General features: G+C 42.7%; 1 long non-coding RNA gene across 2 annotated transcripts; it reads left to right on the forward strand.

Moving 5' to 3' along the window:
* The first annotated feature begins 4,300 nt into the window (after window positions 1-4,300).
* LOC310698122 lies at window positions 4,301-17,130 on the forward strand. 2 transcript variants are annotated; one of them, XR_014521339.1, is made up of 3 exons: window positions 4,301-4,489; window positions 12,496-12,561; window positions 16,700-17,130. It is a non-coding gene; the product is annotated as an uncharacterized lncRNA (long non-coding RNA). The 2 variants fall into 2 exon arrangements; XR_014521340.1 differs by lacking the exon at window positions 16,700-17,130 and adding an exon at window positions 13,258-13,749.
* Window positions 17,131-18,397: the final 1,267 nt, after the last annotated feature.

Here is an 18,397-nt window from a genome sequence, read left to right on the forward strand (position 1 = left end):
ACATTGTGCATGACCATTGCACTGCCAGCACAGTGGTGTCATAACAAATGGAGATGGGTTCATGTGGCAGGTGGTCTAGGGACCAGTCTAGAGCATTTGGCCTAGGGCTCCTAAGACCATCAACAGCTAAAAGAAATAGTAAAAGGTAAAGTAAAGGGACCCCTGACCATTAGGTCCAGTCATGACCAACTCTGGGGTTGCGGTGCTCATCTTGTTTTATTGGCTGAGGGAGCCGGCATTTGTCTGCAAACGGCTTCTGGGTCATGTGGCCAGCATGACTAAGCTGCTTCTGGTGAACCAGAGCAGCGCACAGAAACACCATTTACCTTCCTGCTGGAGCAGTACCTATTTATCTACTTGCACTTTGTGCTTTCGAACTGCTAGGTTGGCAGGAGCAGGGACTGAGCAACGGGAGCTCACCCCGTTGCGGGGATTCAAACTGCCGACCTTCTGATCGGCAAGTCCCAGGCTCTGTGGTTTAACCCACAGCGCCACCCGCGTCCCATACAAACACTTAATCTTCACTAGTAGGGATGGATGAATCTGTTGCTCTCCACTACTCATTTTCCTAATCTTAATTTCAGTTCTCCACATTTCTACAATAATTTAGGGTCTCATCTCCCCCCCCCTCTCTATCTCTATCTCTATCTCTATCGCTACACACACATGAAAATTCATCAGCCTTTTAGTGCACATTTCTCCTAGTAAACCAATTTTGTATGCATCTTTAACTAATATACCCCCTTTCTTTTACTAATATGCACTATTTTTTGCAAGCAATCTTACTTAATACAGTGTATTTTAATGTTATTTTCACGAATACTTGCAATCTTATGCACACCTTACTCTCGCATATGCCTTTTTCTTCACATGGTTTGATTGCAGAACTGCATCATAAGAGTTTGAGAAGGTGTGGATTTTGAAGGTTAGTTGTATTGGGTTTGCCTGTTTGAGTAGTGCAAATGAGGCAGTTTCCCATTAAAACGTAAATGAAATTGAATTTCTCCTCCATCCCTGTTAGCAGTTCTCACTTTTGTGGCCATTGCTGCCTTAACGTTACAATTCCAATGTTCATGAGAAGCTATATATATAAACCCCTGAGTGAATTAGGACCCAAGAACCACAAGAAGCACCTTCCTTGCTACCAGATAACTTGGGCATTACAATCTGTGGGAAGTGCCCTGTTTATATGGATGCCAGGAGGAGGATGTCATGGGAAAGGGCATTCTCAGTGGCAGTGGTCCAGCTCTGGAATTCACTCCTAGGGGATACCTGCTGGTGGCCTTAAAACCAGTTTAAAACATTCCTGTTTGTCGAGGTGTTTGGTTCTTAAATGTTCTGTGTCACGGTGCGTAGTCCCTTAGTGAATTATGCTATGTTTTATTTATTAAAGAGTGATTTTTATTTCTGTGTTACAGTGGTACCTCGGGTTAAGAACTTAATTCATTCTGGAGGTCTGTTCTTAACCTGAAACTGTTCTTAATCTGAGGTACCACTTTAGCTAATGGGTTCTCCTGCTGCTGCCGCACCGCCACTGCACAATTTCTGTTCTCACCCTGAAGCAAAGTTCTTATCCCAAGGTACTATTTCTGGGTTAGCGGAGTTTGTAACCTGAAGCATCTGTAACCTGAAGCGTCTGTAACCCGAGGTACCACTGTATAGTTGAAGGGTGGTAAAGAAATAAAAACAACAACAACAACAACAACAACAACACATTGGCTGCCAGGGTTTTAGACAATGGGCGTTCTGAGACCTACCTGGAGATGGTAGGGATTGGACCTGGGACCTTCGACATGCAAAGCTTATGCTCTCCCACTGAGTTATGACCCTTCCCCTCTGCTTTGCCTGTATGCATATTTAATAGACAAATAGAAACAAGCAGGCAGTGCACCGATTGAGATATAGCTGGGGTACATGAAGCATGAAGGAGTTTCTCCCCACGCGATCCCTTCTACTTTTCATGAGTTTTCAGTGCTCCAGCTTCCCTGCAGGGTAGGGAATGGGACCAGTTTTCTCTTGCTTGGCATCTATACAGGATTATTTTCCCTTCCAATAGCCTTTTCCGTGGAGAGAAGACATTACTATTTATAGAGCACAGTATGTGTACACAGCATGAGTCCCACTGGCAGATCAGGCAAGAATATCTCTAGTTTAGAGGAAGCTGGGTTTCACTTCACTAGCTGTGGCTTAAGCAGAAGTCTGCCTGCACCTTGTGTGCAGAGGCCCAGTGCATCAAGATAAAATCACACCTGTCTGACTGAAAAGCTACCCCCCAAAGAAAAGAAAAACATAGGGAGCTGTTTAGTCACAACATTGGTCCATTTAGCTCAGTGTTCTCTACACTAACTGGCAGCAGTTCTTCAGGATTTTAGGCAGGGTTTTTTCTCAATCCTACCTGGAGATGCCCCAGATGGAACCTGGGATGTTCTTCATGCAAAACAGAGGCTGTACAGCCGAGTTGTGCTATCTGTGGTGGATAGATTGAAGGGATGGGGGATAAATGTAATTTTCACATTTCTTAACACAATATGCAGCTGAAACACATCTATCCTTCAAAATTCACACTCCTCTGAATTTTGCAATGCCGTACTCAAACCAAAAAAACATTATATAAAAAAAAAAAATCACATAGATTATGGGGAAATGTAGCAATAATGAATGTGTTGGTGAAAATAACGTACCAATCTTCCATTATATTTGGGCAATCAACAATAGGTTTTTTTTTGTTTTGTTTTTTGTAAGAACTTCTCCCATAGTTAAGTGCACATTTTTCTAATTAGTTATTCCAAACATTTACAGTGTTTTATCTTATTTTTAAATTTAAATTTAATTTTATGAGACCTACCTTCTCCTACCTCCTTCACATTCCAGTTTCAGTATTAGTACAAGTGAATTTAATGCATTAAAAAATAATAATCAGTGTAATTCATTTTGGAGGAATCTGCCACAGCACAATCGGATGCCTTCATCTGCCCCAGCTGCAACAAAACATGTCTCATCTAGCAGGCACAGTTTGACTTCACTTCCAAAGGTGCACTCTTCAATTGTCTCTTGAGGCAGACGGATGCGAAAAACAAAACTGACTTGAAAGCATGTTTCATCATTAAATGTCTAGTTGCTCCCCTAAAATATATTAGCTCAACATACACCAAAATGGAAGCCAGAGAAGGAGGGGCTTGATATACAGTGGTGCCCCGCAAGACGAAATTAATTCGTTCCGCAATTTTTGCCGTCTAGCGAATTTTTCTTCTTGCGAAGCACGGTTTAAACGGTTTAACAAAGTCGCAAGACGTTTTCGTCTTGCGAAGCAAGCCCATAGGGGAATTCGTCTTGCGAGGCAAATCGCGAATGAAAAAACCTTTCGTCTAGCGAGATTTTTGTCTTGCGAGGCATTCGTCTTGCGGGGCACCACTGTAATTGTAGATCTAAAACAGTCACCCATGCTGGATTGTACATCATTAAATGGAAATGATGCAATTACTACACTCAATAGTTTTGTTGTGTGCATGTGTGTGCACGAGAAAGAGAGAAAACAGTTACATGCAATGGTGTGCGCACAGTTTGTTTGTAGGTTGATGCCTATGAAACCATCAGCTGATATATATTAACAAGCATTTTAACTGTGCTCAATCACTAGACAGGACATTATCTTGTCTATTTGCATAGGACAGCAAATCTATCCATTGCACTAGTTTGCAAATTCCTACTGTTTATTTTCAACGCCTCTTTCATCTGCATTTAAGGTGCTCTGGGCTCCGCAGTTTCAAGTACCGATAGGAATCGCATGAGAAGTACCCTAGTTTGTTAAGCCCTCTTGAGTCCTCCCCCTCTTTTTTTAAGCATCTTTAGTTCTCCAATGCAAACGGTTCCTCAAATCTATTCAATGTGTTCTGAGCACTGTGCTCCCCCCTCCACAAAGCATTCAGGGATCCTGCATCCGAACAGTTAATTTGCACTATGCTCTGTTTCAAGAAAAAGGAAAACTGTCACCCTGTCATTTTAGAGTCTGACACTAAGCTTGTCAAAAGAGACAGCTGTTAAAATGAATTACTGTTGACATGCAGAGAAATGGCCCCAGCCAGATGTAAAGGACATCTGCGGCAATGAAGTGGTACAGGGTGGCTTTTAAAATGTGGTCATACTGGTATTTGAATAGACCGTCTATGGCGTTAAAACATGGCCTTGACTCAGACTGTTTAAAGCAGTGAACCAGAGCCAATGAAAAATGGCCAAGAAGTGCTGATCTGTTGCCGTATCCATAACTTATGCCTGAATATGAAAACAGCTCTGAATTGGAGCTATTAAGCCTTTATCTTGTATCTGGGAGGATGTAGACTTAAAAACGCAGCAGGGAAGATTGTGTGTTTCCAGGCTCTCGAATCTGGGGAGAGGCAAGGCATAAATTCATGAGGTGGATTATGCTGCCAAATAAGTTGGTTTGTCTTCTCTGAACGAATGCCCAGGTTGGAATTGCAAGGGCATTAAAAAGGTGGGCTGATTGCATCTAGGAACATCCGCAGATAAGTCCTGCTTTCATTGCCTTTCTCTTCCCCTCCCCTCTCTTTTTCTGTATGTGTGTAAGGCTTGATAGAGAAAGAGCTTGAGCTTAATGTATTTACTTGGGGGTTAGTGCTATCAGATTTGGAGCTTAGGATCACAGACAAAAATCAAATTAAAAAATTGAAATCCCTTGTATATGGGAAGCCTAGTTCCTTTGGTCTACACTTTGGTCTGCATAGTTAACAAGTTCTGTGGAGGAAAGAAAATTCAGATACTAAATTCAGATAGATAGATAGATGATATAGATGATAGATAGATAGATAGATAGATAGATAGATAGACAGACAAAAATACACATAAAGATATAAACCTATACCAAACAGTAGGAACACATATGAAACAGTAGCCCTTGTGGTTATTTTCTCTTATCTATATGGCAGGAGCAAGGAAGTTTTTATTCATTCCAAGGGCAACATTCACTTCTTAGGTTACCTTCCATGTACCACAGGGCTTGAAACAAAAGTGGACAGAGAGATTAATATCATTGTATGTTACATTCTGCTGCCGTCATTTCCCTGACCATGTTTTCAGTCAGGGTACAAAGGGGCGTGTAGGGGCACCCTCACGTTCAAGGAAGGAGCTGCCTGGCCCCAAGGTGTGTTGTTGCAATCCTTTGGTTATTGGGGCAGCAGCCCAGATGTGGGAAACACCTTTTTTCCAGGCTAAAGGCCACATTCCATTTTGGGTAACCTTCCAAGGGCCACATACCATTAGTGGGTGGAGCCAGAGACAAAAGTGGGAGGAGCAGACTATCTGAGTTTTATCTAAGCATAGAAGGTTAGTTTCTACATGCTCTCAACGACCCCTCTCTAGCCTTCATCCAGGCATCCCCCACAAAGGTTCCCCATTCTGTACAGCTGCAATTTATTTATTTTCTTCATGGTGTGTGTGCATATATATATATATAGAGAGAGAGAGAGAGAGAGAGAGAGAGAGAGAGAGAGACGGGTTTTCTTTCATAATCGGTGTGCACAAGGAGGGTGTTTGGCTCCCATGCGGTCTCCTACTGGAGACTTCCTCATCTTTAGAAAGATTCCTATGTGCCCTCAAACCATGTCCTGGGGTGGTCATACCTGTGCATGATGTGTTAGGTAGGAAGCTGGTGGTGCAGCTGGTGGTGCTGCCTATGTTTGTGGAAAATCCCCAGGGAGCTGTGATCACTGATGAAGTAAATTCCTTCCTTCCAGCATCTAATTCTCCACAAAGCAGTGATGTGTACATGCTCCATTTCTCTTAATGCCAGGAGCCACATCCACACAAGGATGCGTGGGGTGTTGCAGGAGGGGGTAGTACCTCTGGTGGGGGACACGTCATGCTCCTTCTTCAGTAATCTGCCCACCTTTGGTTCCCATCCTGCACTCAGCTCTCAACTGGAGCCAGTGCCGGATTAAACCCTGTGGAGGCCCCTAGGCAGTGGAAATCTCGGGGGGGGGGGGCTCACAAATTATCTCAAAGCTTCTACTGGGCTACTTGTGAATATTCTACTAGGATCTGGAGTCAGCGGGTACGCGTGACACACTTACCCACAAAAAGCTTCGTATCTGGAGGTTTCACGTGTGCACGCTCTAGTGGGATAACATTGAACTAAGAAAGCTTGATTGTAATTTTCTTTCTAGATCAAATCAATATTATTTTGATCTGTTGTCATGGGGCCCTTAAAAGGTGTGGAGCCCATAGGCCGGTGCCTACTCTGCCTATTTGGTAATCCGGCACTGCCTGTGGCTCCCAGAAGCATGCAACAGTGGCCACAATCCAGGAACTGCTTCGACTGACTGCCTAAACCAGATGAGGGTAGCCGATGGGTCTCAAACCCTTAGTGAGATAGGAGCTTCCCCTGCATGCAGAGACAGGCTCTGGAAGATTGAGCAGACGAGACCAACAGTGGGTCCAACGTTCAAGAAGGCAGGTTCTGCACATGCTGTAGAGGGAAGTGAGGGGCAGATGGGGCTCATCAACCTGGAAAGGTAGCCCATCTAGGAGAAAGAAAACTCTGATCCTAAACCTCTGCTGCCTTGTGGGATATCTTTGGGAGAATAAAAGGCTATGGAGTAAACCCTACACAAATCTGGAGTGGAGTCCCTAAGACGTCTGGATGGCGCCTTGTACGCCTACTTCCTTCAGCCAAGCTTGTGCCAAATACATTGCTCTGATTTCCTTTGGACCACATCAGTGAGGCCAAGAGTGGAGTCTTGCCATCTGGGCAGCCCATGGAAGTCACTTCGGTGCTGCCAACACAGCGATTTGACTTCATCCCTGGAGGGCAGAGGCATACTCCATAGTTTCTTGATACAGATGGATGCCACAAACCAACAACACCTACACTATACATTCAAAGCACTATCATTCCACTTTGAACAATCATGGCTTTCCCCCAAACAATCAAGGGAAGTGTAGTTTGTTAAGGGTGCTGAAAGTTGCTAGACAACCCCTATTCCCCTCATAGAATTATAATTCCCACAGTCCAACAGGAATGATTGTGAAACCACTCTGAGAATTATAGCTTGGGTGGGTGTATCTTCTACCATCTTTCAGCATCTTACCAGACTATAGTTCCCAGGATTCTTTGAGGGGGCAAGCTACAACTGTTAAAATGGTATCGTAGTGCTTTAAATGTATGGTGTGGATGTGGCCATGGGCTGCTCTGCATTGGCAGCACATTGTCCAGCATGGAAAGGCTGATGCAAAATTCTGGATAGTGGTTGACAGGCAATCTTCCTCCCTCCCCCCAGCCTGTTTCACTGTAGCTTGAATTGCTGAATAAATGCAGGATTTTTGCATTGCATAATCTTCCACAAACAAATAAAAGTGGGTAAAATCACTGTTCCTCATGGGATCACTCACAGGCAGCAGACCCTCTTGGGGCATCCAGTGTTGTACACACACCCTCCCTTTTAATCGCCAAACCTTTCATGGTTTGTGGAAGCCATTCACTCAGAGTACTGTATGAAGAAAAGATCGACAACTTCAACACAAACTCTGATTATATCTACTACAGTAACTGGTTTACAGAAGCAAGACTCCCTGTGGGTAGCCTTTCAGTAAGGCAGCCCAAGCAGGGTCTTTTTTCTTTTCTTTTTTTAAAGGAAGGGAGACAGAGTTTGCTTATTTATCTTGCTACTTAGCACATCATGCAATTTCTTTGACATGAATTAATTTCCTCTGTAAAATGTCCCCTGTAATAACTAACATTGTCGCCACATTGTCCAACTGGAGGAAGGATTAATTAAATGAAAAGGGGCCAAGAGGAAGTTCTAACTTCTGATTACTTGTGACCCAGATATTTAGTACTCTCCTTATGCTGAGGCCTCAGGTGTTCCAGGAAGGATGTTTCTTCCACCACCCCCTTTAACCTTGAAACAAGGCAAGTTCAGACATCTCTGAGGGCGGTCATTTTTCTTATTTGCTCCAGATCCCCTTCAATTCATCATCAATATCCACAGGAAATAATCATCTCTTTATACTTCATATTCCTCTAAGCTCTGCAAGGCTCTTGTTATGATTGCTTTCCAGCTGTTTTTCCTCCCTTTCTCCTACAGAAAAAAATTCCATGTGAAGAATTTCTGGTCACTTACCAGTTGCTGATTGATACCTGCCAGTAAATGCCAACTTTGACCACCTTGAATGGAGATTTTGGTTTAGATAGTCCTTGATGCTCTAAATTATCATCCTTCTTTCTTTGGGAAGGTCTTGAGGTTCTCCAGCTTAAACGCTTGACATGAACAGTTTTTAGCTCCCATGAAGGGCAGAGGTTAACAACAGTGAATCAGTTCAATGCTCTCTTGTTCTGAGTTGCTCTGTGAAGCTGGTCTGTGGTTAGATTTTAACAAGTTTTGCGTCCCAATTAGGTTGCAGCATTTGTAGCGCAAACCATCTTTGCATAATATAATAAAGGGCATATTGTTGTTGTTTTGCAAGGCTGGAAAGTGAGAAAGCAAACACCACTGATGGTAAGACTCATAGATCTTCACCCTGATATTGGAACTCTATCAAACCAAAGGCCCCTCCCCTGCTAGAAAAACAAAGAAATATGTACTTTGGGCACTCCTCAGTTTATGGACACACACATGGCTACTGCAGTTCATTAGTCCTCAAGGCAAAGCTCCCATTTTTGTTATTGCAGTTTTGCATTCATGCAAAGGGGAGCAGGAGGGCTGATCTTGTTGACCAGGATAGAAAAGAGATCAGTGATGTGACTGCCCTATTCAACTCAACACAACCTTCTTTATCCATATTATTATTAATTAGATTTATTACCCTGGGATACCTTGACCCCTGGGATACCTTGCAACTCTACAATTCTATTGAAACAGTTAAATCACAGTCAAGAGAATAGGGCTGTAAGTCCCGGAAGAGCCTTGTAGGTTTTTTCCCACCTGGCCTGGGTGAAGCTGCTTAACAGAATCTTGGGCTAGGGTATTGTTTGGGTAGTTTTGTTGGGAAGGAGGTTGTTGCTGTTGTTGGTTTTTGTATCTTTATTTTAGATTGTTCAGTTTTGTTGTGCCTTTTAATGTTTTATTTATTATTACTACTATTCCTATGTTGTAGTTATGTATTTTTTCATGTTGTTAACTATCTTGAGCGTGGTTTGAACTGCGGAAAGGTAGCGTAGAAATACAATTATGTATGTGCAAAGGTATGTATGTATGAAGAATATATATAAAGTGTTGCACATTGGGGTTGCATTTTCCTGAGTTGCTTCATTACTCCAGCACAGCAGTCTTTGCCTTAGTAAGTTGACCATCAAATCACGCTGCTGGGGAAATAATGCGCTTCCAAAACGTTTCACAGCATAAATCGGGGGTGGGGAGCTGAAAATTTCAGGAGAGCCAGAGCCAGAGAAATTGGCCAGGCAATGTCAAAAAGCCAGTAATTTCCCACTGAGTCATCATACATCTCAAGAAGGTTTATGAACAGAAGGCTGCCAGAGTCAGAAATGATGTCACTTAAGATGGAGGATTGTCATAGTCCAACGCTGGATGATGCAGGGAAATTATTGATGACAACCAGGGCAGCTGGAAGAAAGCAATACAGTCGCTTTAGCAATGCAGCAGCAGAAAAATGAATAAACTGGTGGGCAGGCGGAAGCAGTGGTGGAGCTTCATGCTCTGGCACCGGGGGGTAGTGGAGAGCAGGCAGGGGCAAGGCTGGCGCGTGTCCTGGGGTCGTGACATGCCACCTGTGGGGGTGTGGCGTCCAGCACGGGTGGGGGGGCAGCCACGATAGAACCCACCGGGATGGCGCTGCCGGGGGCGGTGCGTTCCCCCCCACTCTTCTTCCTCCAGTGGGTGGAAGTACAGGAAGCCCATGAGCCTGCCAACTGTGAAAGACACAGGCAACAGAGAAATTCCTTAGCTGGCATTTATTTGTGTAGATTGGGTGTACAGAATTTTGTGGGAGCCCCAAAGCTCCTGACAGTACTGTTATATAATGCAAGTACGGTAATATCCAGTGTGCTTTGTAGCATAACATTATCACACATAGAAAGAAAACACAACACACACAAACAGGAACTTACAGTTTAAATTTCTACAGTACAGAAAACAAAACAGAGGGAGGAAATTGTAGAGTGGAAGGGGAGGTGCATGTTTACTAAAATGCACATACTAGGCAGAAATGTGCATAGGAAATGCATACATCAGTGAAAACAGCATACAAAAATGCATTATATTAAAAGAAATTGCTTGCAAAATCATGCACATTAGTCAGACTGCAGGCAAAAATGTTTTTTAACAATAGAAGAAATCCACAATAAAATATTGAAGAAATTTCATGAGGATATTTTTTTAAAGGCAAATCTGGAGGACTGTATTTAAGACCAGAAAAACAAGAAACAGAGAGAACCAAATTTGACAGATCCTTCCACCATGGTAGTGCTACATACACTGGGCAAGAGAAACCCTTAGCAGGCACGACGCACACAACCAGCAAAGCTGGCCCAATATATTTTGCTGTTTGTGGTGGCAACCCCCACCCACAATAAGACAAGGAACATGGTACCCAAGGCCAGCTGAGACAGAAGATCCCAGAAGTGTTCTTCTTCATCATCTCTAGCAGGGAAGAACATACACTACAATAAATTAAAGGAAGTAAAGAATTTGCTGCATTTCTTGACAACCAAAACCATTGCCTCACTTTGTCTAATAGTAGGGTGGGTTTTGTTCCCCCAGACAGATGCACTCCAATTATAAGCCCTCTTTCTGCACGAGCACCTTCTCACTCCCTCTCAAACACAGGTGTACTTTCTCCTCAGCTGGAGGGGTATCACCTCTTTCAAAAATACAGAGATCCCCAACCATCAGTCATATGCTCCCAGTACTGAAACATCAACCATCTTAGACCATTAACCAACAACCTCCCCAAGAAAGGGTCAGTGAAGAATGTTTTATAAAGTACTTTTGGTGTCTTATGTATTGCACAGTAAGAAAAGCAGATTGCAGGATTTGTCTCCAGGCCTCTGCTCTAAAAAGACTTAAAATGAGAAAAGCATGAGACATGAGTAGTAGAAAATCAGTCCCCCATTTTCTTCAGGGACTGGAAATATTTTGTGGGAAGATTTGAGGCAAATTTTGGGCCAGCCTCAGTCTAAACCCAGCAAAAGGGGAAGAGGTTAGCAGGATTATATTGGCAGGGTTAGAAAGGCGAAGGGAACAAGCCCAGTTCAGGCTCATTAGAGATTTACAATTTCTTTGCCTCCTATCTCTCCTGGTTAATGCCACGGGACTGGGAGCCCCTGCGGTGGAGAGGCTGGTGTTTGCTAGCTCAATAGCAATAGAAGCTTTGAGAAGGATTTTAGCAATATGAGTGGAAAAATTCCCCATGCAGTGTCTTTAATGCTGCTATCCCTTGCTGAGCTGGAGCTGGTATAATTCTTCATCTGTGCAAATAGGGAGGGAAACTGGGGCATTAAGCTGCGATTGTTTGATGAATTCCTGCAAGCAAAGATGAATAAATTGCATAACATTCCCTTTGAATTGTTATGATCAGAAAGCTGAAATTAAGTTATATTATTCGGCTCAGAGAGGCAAGGATACCAACTTGCTTATAGATGTGAGGATTTAAAAATGTGCTAAATGGCCATCAGAGGGAATTTTGCCATTGCTTTTATGTTTGGAGAATCACTGCTGCCACTGGCTTCGAAGAGATGAGGGAATAGACCCAAAGGTTCCCATCCTCTGAAAATACATCTCCTTCTATAGGTGAAAGATTCCTGCACTTGGGTATAGGGAACCTTTAGATCCAGTTTATTGAAAAGCTTCATTAAGTTGAATTCTACAAATCACAGAGTTCATGAGGTTTAGTGTCGGCATGAACCAACTCATATGCAAGCAACTTGCCATCTATACCCACCCTCCATTAATACCACCCCTTGTTGTTTTTTTAAGGTCTTACCATTGCTTCTTCTTTTTTTAAGGGGGAAGAGCATGCCCAACAATGAAAAGTTGAAAGCAGATGGGAAGAAAACAGCACAATTTGCCAAATGCGAACACACACTCAACCACCCTACCCCACCTGCTAGAAGCCACACTAGTACAAGCAAACAAAAAAGACACAGAAAGAAAATCAGTAGAGAGAGTTCACTGAAGCACAGCCTATAGTTTTTTGTTTCTTTGCAAGGCTGGAACCGCAAAATCAGGATTGTTCAGTTGTCAATTACTAGGTGTGGGCACAAGCTTCTGTTGCCTCATGGGGAGGGGGAGTTTCACAAATTATGTGGGCCTGACATATTGAGCTGTAGTATCTTGAGGTTGGATCCAGAAAAGCTGTGGGCAGAAGGAAAATATTTGACCTTAGTGGACCCAGCTGTAGTCATACATGAACCAATTATTACTGGACCAGACTACTGTGGTGCCCTCTCTGGAGGACAGTCTCTGAATATAGTGCACCAAAATTCTTCTCATCCTTTGTTGTTGTTTCTGCTGTTCTTATTTTATATAGCACCATCAAACTTTGCCCAGAAGGCTTGTAGTCTGTCATTCAGCACAGAGGAGACAATAAAGAAAGGTAAGGGAACTGTATGCCATTTCCCTTCTGCACTCATGCTTTTGACCCAGTGGTAAAACACCATGTAAAGTAGAAGCTTGGTATAGTCATATGTGCATTCATGTCCAGATAATCATGCAATGGGGGGCTGGAGCAGCCCCCCCCCACCTCCAGTACTAATGTCACTGCACTGACCATCTCATGAACTGAGTAGGGATGAAGGAGAAATATGGTTTGGCTAGCATGTTAATGCAAACTTAACTTTTCTGCAACAATATGTGTTCTGAAGTTCAGTCATCCTTTGAACTTTTCATTTCCATGGATTTTGCAATTTAGTTCTCCAATCAAATATAAAAGGTGCAAAAATAGATATGTATTATGGGAAAGTGTGCATTAAAATGCATATAATATACAAATATGCATTATTAGGAGAATTTGTTTGGGGAAATATGTGTATCAGGCAAAATTGCATACAGAAGTATGCATATTAGGATAAATATACACAGATATGCTGATGGGGACTCTTTTTCTTTTAAGCAGACTATTGAAGAAATGTGGTTTACTGAAAATAAGACTGGGAAAATGTGTAACAGAGAAAAATCAGAATTGATAGGCTTGACTATCCCAAGTGTTGAGTGGAATACGTGTTAAGTTGTGGGTGAACATATCAGATGACACAGCGATTCTTCAAACACCTCTTGTTTATTCACAGGCCAGGACAGAACTGAACTGAAGGGTTCAGCCAGCCTGCGTATATAGAGCTCCACTACAACGCAACTGTAACCACTTTCTGTAACTATCCAATCACTGAATGTCACTTTTGATCCCTTATTTGCATAACTATCTACAGTATCCCCCTGCTGGCCCAGGGTGAGAACTTCAGTACATAACAATATGCACCTGTTTAAGCACTCCACATAACTGAGACTGGCCACTTATTATGGTCTACTATTGTAGAATACCTGCTTGTGTATAACTGGACACCAGTGAATGAAATTTGATTGCTGACTTGATGCTGTTCACCACCAACACCCCCCATCTCTGATCCTTAACTTTTAGATATCTCAATAGTGGGGGCTCCCAGCTTTGAACTGCTCTATTTTCTCAAGTGTATGTTGCACCAATATTGCTGGGATTTTCAGCACCTGGTGAACCTGTCACTATTCATCAATGCTTTTGATGAAAGTGGTACCCATTGTTGAGCTGCTGTAGTTAGGCTGCTAGTATAGTATTGGTTTCACATTAGTTTGTATTTAATTGAAACATTGCTTTATTGTATTGTTTCGATGTTATTTCTTACTCTGAGGTTGTGAAGAGTGGGTAAATAAAATAAATAAATTTGTAAGGTGCCCTTACATTTCTGTCCTAAATTTTGTTGTGAAGTACTAATGTTGGTGACTCGCTGAGATGCAACCATTTGGCCACTTCATTCATAACTGCTATGAATGTTCATTTATAATGTGGTAGCTTTCTCTTCAGTATAGTGAACTTATTCCATAAGTTCCATTCATCTCCCGACAAGAATCCAGGCAAAGAGGCAGAGCTAGGATAAAGAAATAAAGACAGATGGCTCTTAATTACAAAGGTGAAATGCCAAATTAAATTTGAGGCTTCCCCCAATCACTTTAAAAATAGGACACTGACTTGGTTTACTTTGTAGGCAAAGGTGAACATTTCCTGAATTATAATCTTCCAGTGGAAACATTCTTGCTTCCATTGTTCAGAAAGAGATTATTTTAAAACATTAATGAGACTTTCAATATTTGGAATGAGAAGGAAGTATCCTCGTTTTTCTTGTTTGTTTTTGTTTACTTTAAAAAACCCCCCACAGATTTGTATTGAACAGTATTGAAAAACACCAGTTAATGTTTAAATTTAACTTTAATCAAAAGTCTTCATATAAACACTTAGGTTCCATCTGCACTGTACATCTAAAGCAGTATACAGTCATGTCTTGTTTTGCAGCCGGGATCAGTTCCAGAGCCCCAGCCGCTAGCCGAAAAGGACACCGGGCAAAGTGCTGCATCTGCGCACGTGCACGGAGCAGTTTGCACTTCTGCGCATGGACGATTTATCGCTTCTGTGCATGCATGAGCGGCAAACCTGGAAGCAACCCGTTCCGGTACTTCCGGGTTTGCCACGGATGTTCGCTGGAATTGACGCTAGACAAGGCGGACATTCACGGAGGTATTACTGTAATACCATTTTAAACAGTTATAGCTTCTCCCAAAGAATCCTGGGAACTTTGTTATGTTCAAGTTGCTGTGAATTGTTAGGAAACTCCTATTCCCCTGACAGAGCTACAGTTCTAAGTGTAGGTTAACAGTTGATCCCTCTGGAAGTTGTAGCTCTGTGAGGGAAATATGGGTCTCCTAACAACTCTCAGTACCTGTAACACACTACATCTCCCAGAATTCTTTGGGGGAGGCCAAGTCTATTTAAAGTGGGATCATAGTACTTTAAATGCATAATGCATATGCAGCATGGGTGAAAAAAATAGCCTACTTTGCAAAGGTAAAATTTGCACATGTTGTTTTGCCCACTTTTGCCTATGTCCCCACCTACCATGGCATGTGGATCCCAAAAGGAATGTGACCTTCTGATTAAAAAAGGTTCCACATTCTTGGTCTAACCTTTCAGGGCAAGTAGTTTCACATACATGTTTTTGTGATGGAAAACCCCTGTCACACGTTGCAACAAAGCGTGCCTCAGAAGGCAGTCACAAGATGCTCTCAATAGTAGATCTCAAAAATGAATCTCAGAATTGTTAGCAGTAAGGGACCCAGAGGTAGGGCTGTCATAAGTCCAGGTCTCCCCGGACACACCTGAGATTCGTCCATCAGAAATAGCCAGATGTATGGCAACCCTTGTCAGAAGTGTTGATTTTTTGGAGAATTTCCTTAAAGATGGCTCAAAAATAACTTTTGTGTCCAGGCTTTTTGAAATACGGCAACCCCACCCAGAGGGTCATCTAGTCCAACCCTTTGCAATACAGTGCTACCTCAGGTTACATACGCTTCAGGTTACATACGCTTCAGGTTACACGCTCCGCTAACCCAGAAATGATGCTTCAGGTTAAGAACTTTGCTTCAGGATAAGAACAGAAATCGGGCTCCAGCGGTACAGCAGCAGCAGGAGGCCCCATTAGCTAAAGTGGTGCTTCAGGTTAAGAACAGTTTCAGGTTAAGAACAGACCTCCCAAACGAATTAAATACTTAACCTGAGGTACCGCTTTATAGGAATCCTGTCCACAGCTACTCCTGGTGGGGCTTGAACCACCAACCTTCTGGTTAATAGCCAGGCACAGTGATCCACTGCACAACCTGAGGTTCTAAGATTCATACAGGAGAAGGCAGCCTTGCAAGTCCCAATCTGGATTAGGGCTTTCAAAGTTAAATTTTGTCAGAATCTTGAATTGCAGTCCATGCCAATAGATGCTTGTTTCCATGTGTGACTGTGTTGCAGGAGTGGTTCACATGGAAGGGCAGAATCACAGAGTTGCCCTCTCAACAGTGGTATCCCTGTTGCTTACTTGAGTGGTGCAGGGGAGGGCAGTGGTGAAATTGAAGTTGAGTGAGTACACTGCCCAAGACAATCTGGCACAATTGCTGGTATGCCCACACAACCTCAACCTCACCACCACCCTACACACCCACACCCCACACCAACATCTAACTAAGCAGCAGTGGCACTACCCTCCCAAGCTGGCCACTCCTGCTTGCATTGTGTGATGAACCACAGAAATGCAGGTGGCAACCTTCTTAGTGAATAATGTTCAAGACTCACTCCACCTTAGGGGAACAGCCAAAGCTCAGTGTCTGAGTGTCTATTTTCCATTCAGAAGCTCCTAGGTTCCATCCCTGGCATTTCCATGAAGGGCTGGGAATATCCTCTGCCTGAAATCCTGGAGAGCTGCTGACAGTCAATGTAAACAATATTGACCTAGGTGGAGCAATGGTCGGACTTGCCATGGGGCAGCTTCCTAGAGTGGCCCACCCAGGCTGATCAGTGGCTCCTTATGAACAGAAAGAATATAAAGGGTTTCCTTTTTCCAGGCTTGCTTCAGCAACATGGTTTTCATGAGCACTGGTGTGCTTTTTTATTTATCTTCTTGCTCTTTGCCCTGACTCTTGGCTTATTCTCTGATCTTGTCTTCCAGATTTTCCTTCAGCCCTTTCTTCTGGAGTGCTCATTGTCTTTGCCTCCTGGTTAGCCCTTCGCTTTGGCTTGCTCTACGGCTTTTCTTCATTGGCTCCTCCCTCATTTCTTACAGCCACCCATGGCCCAAACCTGACACCCTGTTTGTCCATCACCCACCCCCAACTGATGTTGTTGTTAGATTGAATTACACTGAATGCATCTACAAGCTGCTTCTACACGTATACTAGTGTTTGTGTATAGCTGCTTGATTTGTATAGCTCAACTATTGTGTACCTGTTCTTGAAAACTATTGTGTATAGTTCTTGAATACTACATGTGATTAACTGTACAGACATACAACTCCACTATTTGTGCACACAGGTACACAGATTATGCCTCCTGTTGCTGTTCATCAAGGTTAAGAATGCATGGAATTCTAAATTGATATGAATGTTGACATAAATAAATGCCAGCTTGTCACAGTTATAAAAGCAAGTATTGTATCTGTTTGCCTGCCTGCCTGCCTACTTACACAAGTAAACACACAAACACACTTTCCTTCCTTCCAGTGGAGGAAATGAATATCATAGAAGACATACACACAAAACCCAGGGCATTTTGTTCTTATGCACAGCAATGCACCTATATTGCTCCTCATCAGAAATCATTCTTAATGATGTCAGTGACAGTTTTACCTGAGAAACGGCTGTTGGTGAATTTTAATTCAGAAAGGGCATGCTTTCTGGAAGAAGGGCTCTGTGGCAAATTGATTTTTCCAAGTTTAAGAAGAGACTGTGCAACATATCCAGGTGATGAGGACTGTCTCTGTATTACTAAAACAGATGGGCATTGCTCTTTCACATGTAACATCATGGGGATAGGCAACAAGCAAGCCAAGGGTTCATTCTGGAGTTCACAGTCCTTCTGCATGACCCTCAGCATGTTACTAAAGATTCTCCTCTTGTCTTCTGTAAGCTGACTTCATTGACTCTCAAATTTCCTGTATTGCATTGGCTTCTGAAGCAGGTATGGCTGGGGCCAAGCCAGGTGTGATTAATAGTGTGGTTAGCGATCACATTGGGGTTTTGCAAAGTAAATTCCAAGTACCCCAACTCCAATTAAATTAAATTCCAGGTACCCCAATGAACACACACACAGCAACACACACATACACACACACACACAGCATGGCTGTGAGGCTTAGGGGATGGGAAGTATATTTGGAGCCAACGGGGTTCAGTATCCTTTAAGGTGTCTTAATGTACCTAATTTGCACTACCCCAAACAACATGGAAATAGAAACACAGCTATCCTTCAAAATCAACGCTGCTCTGAATTTTACAATGCAGTTCTCCAACCAATAATTTGTAATTTGTACAAAAATGTCTATAGTAAGCAAAAGTGAGCACGAAACTGCGTATATTCATGTAAGTAGCATACAACAATGCATTATACTGAGGAAAGTGCATTGCAAAAATGTGCACAGTACTCTAAATGGCATTAAAAAATGTGTGTAATGGGAGAAATTCACACTAAAATGAATTTTAATGAGAATTTTCCCTCTACCCTCATAAACTAATGTGTAAATGTGAACTGAAGTTAAGACTGGAAAGAAATAGAAACTGAGAGAAACCAAGTGACAGATTTGTCCATCCTCACTACAAATTACCTTGTAGGGTCCCCTCAATGTGCCTTCAGCCAATTCAGATCTCTCTCT

Source organism: Podarcis liolepis (assembly GCF_965112155.1).
Source record: "Podarcis liolepis genome assembly, chromosome: Z".
Classification (NCBI taxonomy): domain Eukaryota; kingdom Metazoa; phylum Chordata; class Lepidosauria; order Squamata; family Lacertidae; genus Podarcis; species Podarcis liolepis.